This window comes from Elephantulus edwardii, unplaced genomic scaffold (assembly GCF_000299155.1).
Source record: "Elephantulus edwardii isolate Elephantulus edwardi_28Jun2011 unplaced genomic scaffold, EleEdw1.0 scaffold00228, whole genome shotgun sequence".
NCBI classification, from domain to species: Eukaryota; Metazoa; Chordata; class Mammalia; order Macroscelidea; family Macroscelididae; genus Elephantulus; species Elephantulus edwardii.
In genome coordinates this window covers 2,524,185-2,533,137 of record NW_006399978.1, presented here as the reverse complement: position 1 = coordinate 2,533,137, position 8,953 = coordinate 2,524,185, and the positions used below count along the sequence as shown (strand labels likewise).

Genomic DNA, 8,953 nt, shown 5'->3' with positions numbered 1-8,953 from the left:
ATTTTCACAATCCACTTTGACATCTTTACAATCCTTTGGCTTTTTTCAGTGCTTTTTCCTTGCATTTCCACTGTGACCCAGTGAATAGAGATGAAATATTATTTTTTCACAATGCCAAAATGCAAATTTTATTTTCTTAAATAAAATGCTATATTCAAATCTATATACACATCTATTACTACAACCATGAAAATGTTATATTTAACAATAAAAAATTTCAAAACTTTAAACAAGAGCGTGGTTTTTGAATGTTGGCTTTGAAGGCTATCTTCACCTTTATAAAGAATCTTGGTGGCACAGAGGTTAAATGCTAGGCGGCTAATCAAAAAGTCAGCGGGTTGAATCCAGCAGGAAGCTGAGGCGGTCTGCAGCCAGCTGGGTTTGTTTACCCTTGTTCAGTCTGACGGCCTCTGAAGCCGATGCCCGTCTTACAGACTTAGAAGAAAGGTCTTTGTGGCAGAGGATGTGGGCTCCTTGCTGCTGGGCTAGCTGGCAGCCAACCTTTTGTGAGTTTTCCTGGGGAACGACCCTGGTGGAAGCTGCCACTGGACCCCACCCCTTGATGGGACAGCTATGCCCAGTGACCAGTCAGTAGCGGTGTGTGTTTAAGAGACAGACTTTTGATCCAATTGGACCACTCAGGAGGGCCACCCCAGCTCTAGGGCTCCCCAGGGGATCAGCTAATATCAGATGTTGGGGAACTGACTTGATCCATGTACTATCTTTAAAATATAAGTGGAACGCTGTGCCCACTCAGCGCGCCTCCTCGGGAGCCAGGCCAGGGCCAAGGAGGAGCCCCCCACCTTCCCCGATTATTGAATTCCACCCCTGACAGCACAGGTGGGGAGATGCACCCGCTTTCAGGGCAATGCTAGGACCTGACAGCGCTCAAGGTCTAGCGCGAGAAGCCTTGCTGGTCTGACGCAATCCAGGAGCGGAGGAGGAAACGTCAGAAGATTGATTCCCGGCCTCCCCCCACGCCTAACCTTGGGACTCATTTTGGGAGGAGAGAGGGGAAAGGGGGTTGTTTTTCTTCTCTCCGCAAATCAAGAATACATGGTTTATTATTCTAGTCTTTTCTGTGACATTTGTTGGAGCTGATGTTTATTTGTCAAAGGAAAGCAAGATTTAAAACTTTTGCTTTGTAACAAAATAAAAGCTGCATTCCGGTGAGTGTGCAGTGAGCTCTGCATGAAGATAGACACCAAAAAGCCCAAGCCCAGACCTCCGCACTCCAAGAAAGAGACAAGGAGGCCTGCGGCACTTGCTAGCCTTCCTCCAAACAACTGAAGGGGGTGGGGTGGTGAAGGGAGGGTGTAGAAAACCAAAGGCTCTTACTGGCATTTAAACGAAACCATGTTTCAGAACACCAAACCAAAACTGTTTCCTATTCATTCAGCCAGTCCTGGGGCAAATTCGGATTTAAGGTCCAGAGTTCCCTGCGGTTTCCCCTTGTTGTTGTTGTTGTTGTGTACTGTAGAGTTGGAACCAACCCATAGTTGACCCTCTGGCGGGTATTCAGAGGCAGTGGCTTACATGAGAGGAGATTGCCCATCCTTCTGGGGAAAATATTGAACAGGCAATAAATTTGTTATTGAGTTGGCTCCTTTTGCCAGTTCAGTAGAAAATATACTCTTATGTTTGTAAGAAAATATCAAAATGAACGATCATCTCATCCCAGTAACAGGTGCAAAATTTATCAGGACAGCAAGCGATAAATGTTGGAGAGGATGCAGTGAGATAGGAACTCTCACACACTGTTCATGGGTTTGTAAAATGGTGCAAGCACTCTAGAAGGCACTTTGGTGTATCTTCAAAAAGCTTAACAGAAATTCCATATGACTTAGCTATTCCACTGCTAGGAATATGCTGTTGCTGTTATGTGCCATCGAGTTGCCTGCAACTTACAGTGACCCTATGTCCAGTAGCTCTGAAGCCTGACCTGTCCTGAGCCTGTCTCACTAACTGACACACCTATTCCCATTGCCCCAGTTACTGTAGCAATCCATCTCATCTAGAATTTTCTTTTCCTGTGTTGTCCCTCCACCCTTCTGAATATAATGTCCTTCTCCAAGGACCCATCCCTCCTGACTATGTGCCCAAAATATGTGAGATGGAGCTTCAAAATCCTAGCCTCCAAGGAGAAACTTGGTTTCACTCTCTCCAAGACAGACCTATTTGTTTTCGTGACGATCCATGGTATATTTGAGACTCTTCCCAGCACCACAACTCAAAGACATCAATTCTTCTTCTGTCATCCTTAGTCATTGTCCAGCTCTCTAATCTATAGCAAGCAAATGCAAAGACTATGGCCTGGACCAGGCACACATTAGTCTCTAGACTGACATGGTTGCTTCTCAGTACTCTGGAGATGACCCTGACAGCAGATTTTCTCAATTTCCTGACTGCTGGTGCCAAGAGTGTTGATTTTGGAGCCAACACAGCTGTTTTTGTTAACAACTCCAATCTCTTCCCCATCCATCATGGTGCTGCTAGTTGGCCCAGTGGTGAGAATCTTTGTTTTCTTGATGTTGAGCTTCAATCCAGAAGGTCCTTGACTTGTGCAGCAAGTGCTTCAGGTCCTTCTTGATTTCAGCAAGCAAGATTGTATTATCTGTATGACATAGGTTGTTGATGAGTCTTCCTTGAATCCTGACGTCACAATCCTCCTCATAAAGCCCATCCTCCTGAATGATCTGTTCTGCATACAGGTTGAAAAAATACGGAGGCAAAGACACATCACTGACACATTCCTTTACTGATTTTGAACCATGGAGTGTTTCCTTGCTCTTTTCTGAAGACTGCTTACTGGTCCAAATATAGGTTTCACATAGCACAATCAAGTATTCTGGGGTTCCCATTTTCCTCAAGGTTAGCTATAATTGGTTATGAGCCACGGAGTCAGGTACCTTTGCATAACCAATGAAACACAGATAGACACTCCTCTGATACTCTGTTTTCTGCCAAGATCCATCTGACATTAACAATAATGTCTCTGGTGCTACAACCTCTTCTAAACCCAGCTTGTATTTCTGCTAGTTCTCTGTTTATGTGCTGTTCCATTCATTTCTGGATAATCTTCAGCAAGATTTTGCTTGTGTATGATATGAGTGATATTGTATGATATTTTCCACACTTTGTTGAGTCACCTTTTTTTTGGAGTGGGAGTAGTCAGTGGGCCAGGTACTTGTCCTCCGCATTTCTTAGCACAACCTAGTGAGCAGCCCAGGGCAGCATCTATTTGTTGAAGTATTTCAATTGGTATTCTATCAATTACTAGGGTCTTATATTTTTACTAAGTCCTTCAGAGCAGCCTGCACTTTCTCCTTCATCACCATTGCCTCCTGATCATATGTTGTTTCATGACATTCTTCTGTGCCAAACAATTCTTTTAATACTTCCTGGATTACTCAAGGATAACAGAACTGAGACACAGAGATTTGTACACCAGTGCTCATAGGAGAATTATTCACAATAGCAAGAACATGGATAAAGCCCAAATGTCCCTCAACAAACAAACAGATTGAGAAACTGTGGTGCATTATTCACATGATGGAATATTATGCAGCACTCAGGAACAATGATTTTGAAAAATGCTATGTAACATGGGAGAGGCTAGAGAGCATTGTGCTGAGTGACTTAACTCAAATGCATAAGGACTAATACTATTAAGGCCGTTATTGTGAAAACAGAAGGATAGTAATGATAGTGAGACGTGTATGAACATACAAAGAAGGAAGGGGAGGAGTTAGGAGGCTAAGGGTGAGGAGAGGGGGGAAATCATGGGATTGCAAGATTTTGGTGGGTGGAGAGGAGGGAAAACCTGATGTACATGAACGAAGCACAATTTTTAAAAATAGGAAGGAAAAAGAAAATATATTCTTGAACTGGCAGTAAGGAGAGGCCCAGACCAAGCTCCCAGGACCTCTGATTGCTCATCCAAAGCAGAGAGGTTTAGGGGAATCTCAGGCTGTGACCCAGTGTTGCTTTCTACAAATTCAGCTTCTAAGAGGGTCTGGGTGATGAAAATTATTTACCTGCTTGGTTCCTCATGGAAAGGCTGGAGGTTTGAGTCCAACCAGATGTGCCTCAGAAGAAAAGCTTGGCAATCTGTTTCTTTAAAAAAATCAGCCACTGAAAACCCTGTGAGAGCTCAGTTCTGCCCTGACACATATGGAGTCTCCAAGAGTGGGGACTGACTTGACACTAACTGGCTAAGAGGTCCTGATTCTCATTCCTCCCTAGTGCTTTCTGCATTGATCATTGATCTGATCATTGATCGAGGCTCTTCTGTGACCAGCGTGGGGAAGACCTCCAGAGAAGTTTCCCCTGTTGTTTGGATGATAAGTACTGCCTTCCTGGAAACTCTGCCACCTCCCACTGTGAGGCGACTTTCCTCAGGGACTTGTATGTGCAGATGTGCAGGGGGAAATACACTTGATCTTGCGTCTCAGCCTAACCCAGGCTCACCAGTATCAGGTTTTGCAATACCTCTCCACAAGCTCAAATCTTTGACTTCCAATCAGCCTCTTTATCTCTGAAGCAAACAGATCCCACCAGGGCTGCATTCTCCAGGACAGCATGGGGTGATCCATGGGCCACCTTGCCTAGCTTCACATTCCTTTTAGAAATTTCCTCTTCCCAGTTTCCACATGAATTCCTGAATCTGCTCTTGTTGCCCAGAAGCCCCTCAATTTCAATAGGAGGCAGGCTCATCCTCCACCAGGCCCAGCTCTGAGCCTTTCTTCCACCCTCCCACACTCTCTTTCTGAGCCCCTTGTTCAGATGCTGACTCAGTGTGCTTACGTGTACCTCCAGCATGCCCACACCAAGCACACCCTCAGATGACTTTAGCATATTTCCTTCAGCTTGGTCATTCGCCTGCATATGAATGGCGCCTGTATTTACAGAGATGTGTACATGAACTATTCTGTTCATGCTTATAAATAAGGTGTAGAAACTGAGGCACAGGTCGATGTGGCAGCTTAACAAAGGCTACCGAGTCTATAGGCCCAGAGCTTTGAGACTGGTAGAGCTTCCTCCAATAAAATCACATAATTCTACCACAGACAGTGAGCATTCTCCCTAGAAAATATTCATTCTTTCCTCCACTTTCTTTTGATTTATTCATTTAGCCATTTATTTCAGAGTTGGTGGTACTTGCACTGAAGTGGGATACAAGGGGATACTGCATGTAAGATTCAGGGGACACTGCATAGTTTAAAATAAGAAAAAGCATGCTTCAAGACTGTACACTTTAACCATATTTCTTCTATCAGAGCAAATAATCTGAGAGCTCTGGTGGGGGTGGAGGGCAGAGAGGTCACAAGCAGGCGTTCCTGTAGAGCTGGCACCTAGAATTTGAACTTCCAGTCTCCTAAACTGTAGGGATGAACTTGAACATGGTAGAGATCATGAAGATGAAGGAGGACAGGGCAAGGTCTCAGTCTATTGTTCATTGAGTCACTGAGTTGTAGTCAATGCAAGAGTATCTAAAAATAAACTGTAAGAGGAAGTTTCTTTAAAAAAGAATAACTCTGATCAGCATTAGAAGAAGATGCGTTAGCAACCTGTGATGTGCAGATCACACAATCTTGCCTGCTGGAAGCAAAAAAGACTTGAGGCACTTAGTGATCAAGCTCAAAGTCTACCACTTTCAGTATGGATTGTACCTCAACATAAAGAAAACAAAAGTCCTCAGATCTGGACGCATAAACCACATCACAGAAACAAAGAGGAAACTGTAGTTGTCAAAGATTTTGCTTTAATCCACCATCAATACCAATGGAAGCAGCAGTCAAGAAATCAAACATGCACGCCCATGTTTATTGCAGCTCTGTTCACAATAGCAAGGAATTGGAAACAACATAAGTGCCATCAACAAATGAATGGATAGAGAAGCTGTGGTATATTCACACAATGGAATACTACGCTGCATTGAAAAACAAGGAACTCATGCAATATTATTCAAAATGGGTGACCCTGGGGGACATTATGCTGAGTGAAATATCCCAGTCACAAAAGGACAAATACTGTATGGTTCCACTGTTGTAGAATGGGACTGACATAAGGGTTGGGGTGAGACTGAGAAAAACTGGATAAATCATTTATACTGCATTGAAACAGATGAGGGAGAGAACAGTTTAAAAGCGATATATGATTCCCCCGGAGCCATGGTGCCGCCGCCTGGGGCCCCGGGGCCTCCTTCCGAGACGCCGGGCCCTGGCCGGGGAGGCCCGGCCTCCGAGGGCTCCTCGTCGTCGCGGACTTCGGAAGACCTGCTGCCCTCGTCCTCCTCGTCCTTGCAGCTCTCGGCGCTGCTGTCGGCGGCGGCGAGCCTCGGGGCGGAGGGTTTGCCGCCCGGCCGGGGCCTGCGGGGCGGCATGGCGACCGGTACGCTGCTGGAGGCCGGCCTGGCCCGGGTGCTCTACTACCCAACGCTGCTCTACACGGTCTTCCGCGGGAAAATGCCGGGCCGGGTCCACCGCGACTGGTACAACCGCATCGACGCCACCGTGCTGCTGGGCGCGCTGCCGCTGCGGAGCATGACGCGGCGGCTGGTGCAGGGCGAGAACGTGCGCGGGGTGATCACCATGAACGAGGAGTATGAGGCCAGGTTCCTGTGCAACAACGCCAAGGAATGGAAGGAAGTGGGAGTTGAGCAGCTGCGGCTCAGCACAGTAGACATGACGGGTGTCCCAACCGTGGCTAATCTGAAGAAGGGGGTCGAGTTTGTTCTCAAGTACAAGTTACTGGGCCAGTGTGTCTTATGTGCATTGCAAGGCTGGGCGTTCCAGAAGTGCCACCATGGTGGCAGCCTATTTGATTCAGGTGCATAACTGGAGTCCAGAAGAGGCTATAGGATTCCTCACCAAGATCCGGTCACACATCCACATAAGACCTGGCCAGTTAGAAGTTCTCAAAGAGTTCCACGAGATTACTGCAAGGGCAGCAAAGGACAAGCCTGGCCACATTAAAGACATGAAGTGTGTGGATTAGAACTCAGTAACACTCCTGCTTGCCACAGAATAAAAAAAAAAAAATTCCCAGGAAAAAAAAAAAGCGATATATATGATAGGATATTATGATTATCACAAGAGTCCAAAATTAAGGTTGCATAGTGGAGTGTACTTGGGGCAGTGTGGGGGGATTGCATACCAATGAAATAATTTTTCTTTTACTTTTCAAAGAAAGAAGCGAACTTTTCAAAGAAAGAAGCGGGACGGAGGGCTGGGCAGGGAGAAAAGTGCAACAATGAATGAATGGAAATCCAAAATCTCTGTAAATGTTCATTAAAATTAATAAAAAAAAGAAAGAAAGAAAACAATGTAACATTTACACAGTGGAATACTACACAGCACTAAAGAACAATAAAAATTGATAAAACACAGGTGAGTATAGAGAACATTATGCCAAATGAAATAACTCAGTAACAAAAGATTAAATACTGCATAGAATTGCTACAGTGAAAATAGGAGGGGTAACTGAGAAGTGGTTGGGGGAAGGGGTGCAAAATAGAATGTATAGACAATGAACGCTGCAAACGACAAAACAAAGGTGATGAATTTGGAAAGACTTGATGTAAGGGTAATACAGCTATTGCAATTAGCAAATGTTGTTGCTGTGTACCATAGAGTCAGAACTGATCCGCTAATGGGTTTTCAGAGGCAGTTAATTGCAAGGGAGGAGATTGCCCATCCTTCTGAAGTTGGTGGCCTTGAACCATGTACTTTCAGGATTGTAGCACAGCTTCTTGCCATGAGGCCACCAGAACGCCCTATTTAGCAAATAGGAACAGGATATATACAACTGTTCAAACGGGATGGAGGAGGGGAGAAGGGTGCAGATGTAGGGGAGAGAACAAATCCCTAGGACAACAGACTTTTGTAGATGAATAGTGGGCTGAAGGGATAGGCAGAGTGAATGGGGACTTGGTGAGAGTGAGGAAAGACATGGGTCAATAGTGATTAACTCTACAAAACACAATGTAGATGAATGATTGTATGCAAACCAATTAAAAAAAGAAATTCAGCGGGCTGCCACCTAAGGACGTGGAGCCATGTCTACTTTGTTTCCTAAGGACGTGGAGCCATGTCTACTTTGTTTCCTTCACTCTTCCCCCGTGTGACAGAGACACTCTGGTTTAATCTGGATCAACCCTGTGTGGAGGAGACAGAACTGCAACAGCAGGAACAGCAGCATCAAGCTTGGCTCCAGAGCATTGCAGAAAAAGACAACAACCTGGAGCCTATTGGCAAGCCGGCCTCAGAGCACTATGATGACGAAGAAGAAGATGATGAAGATAGTGAGACTCAGAAGATGATGAGGACATGCAGGACATGGATGAGATGAATGACTACAATGAATCACCTGATAATGGAGAGGTCAATGAGGTGGACATGGAAGGCAATGAGCAGGATCAGGACCAGTGGATGATCTAGGTAGACAAGACAGAAGTGTCTTCAGGAAGATCCTGGGCCAGTCCGACCCAGCCTGCACACCCCTGCAGAATCAGCTGACAGCCTCACTGCCTGAAAGCTTAACCTTGGACACCTCCCCCTGCAGAATCAGCTGACAGCCTCACTGCCTGAAAGCTTAACCTTGGACACCTCCTCAGCTGCTGCCAGGACCTCTCCTTGTCCTCTCCAAGGCCATCAGCCTGCTCTTGAATCCCTACGGCCTGACCTCACCCCACCTTCCTGGCCAGTGCCTCTTCCATTGGCTGCCAGGTCTGGTCTACTTTAACACTCTTTAGTAAAGACATAGGACTGACTGGAAAAAAAAAATAATTCAATAATATTAGAAGTTAGAAAGATGGCAGTGATTGTAATTAATGAACTAAAATATACCATGTCTGTTGTTGGGTAGGTTGAGTCGGAACCAGCCCATAGTTGACCTTTTAGTGGATTTTTAGAGGTAGTTAATCACACAGGAGGAGACTGCCCATCCTTCT

The 8,953-nt window shown here is 45.5% G+C and overlaps 2 pseudogenes; both read left to right on the top strand.

The window, feature by feature from the left end:
* Positions 1–6,383: 6,383 nt before the first annotated feature.
* LOC102849701 lies at positions 6,384–6,999 on the top strand (annotated as a pseudogene).
* A 1,092-nt stretch (positions 7,000–8,091) lies between these two features.
* LOC102873058 lies at positions 8,092–8,441 on the top strand (annotated as a pseudogene).
* The last annotated feature ends 512 nt before the right edge of the window (positions 8,442–8,953 follow it).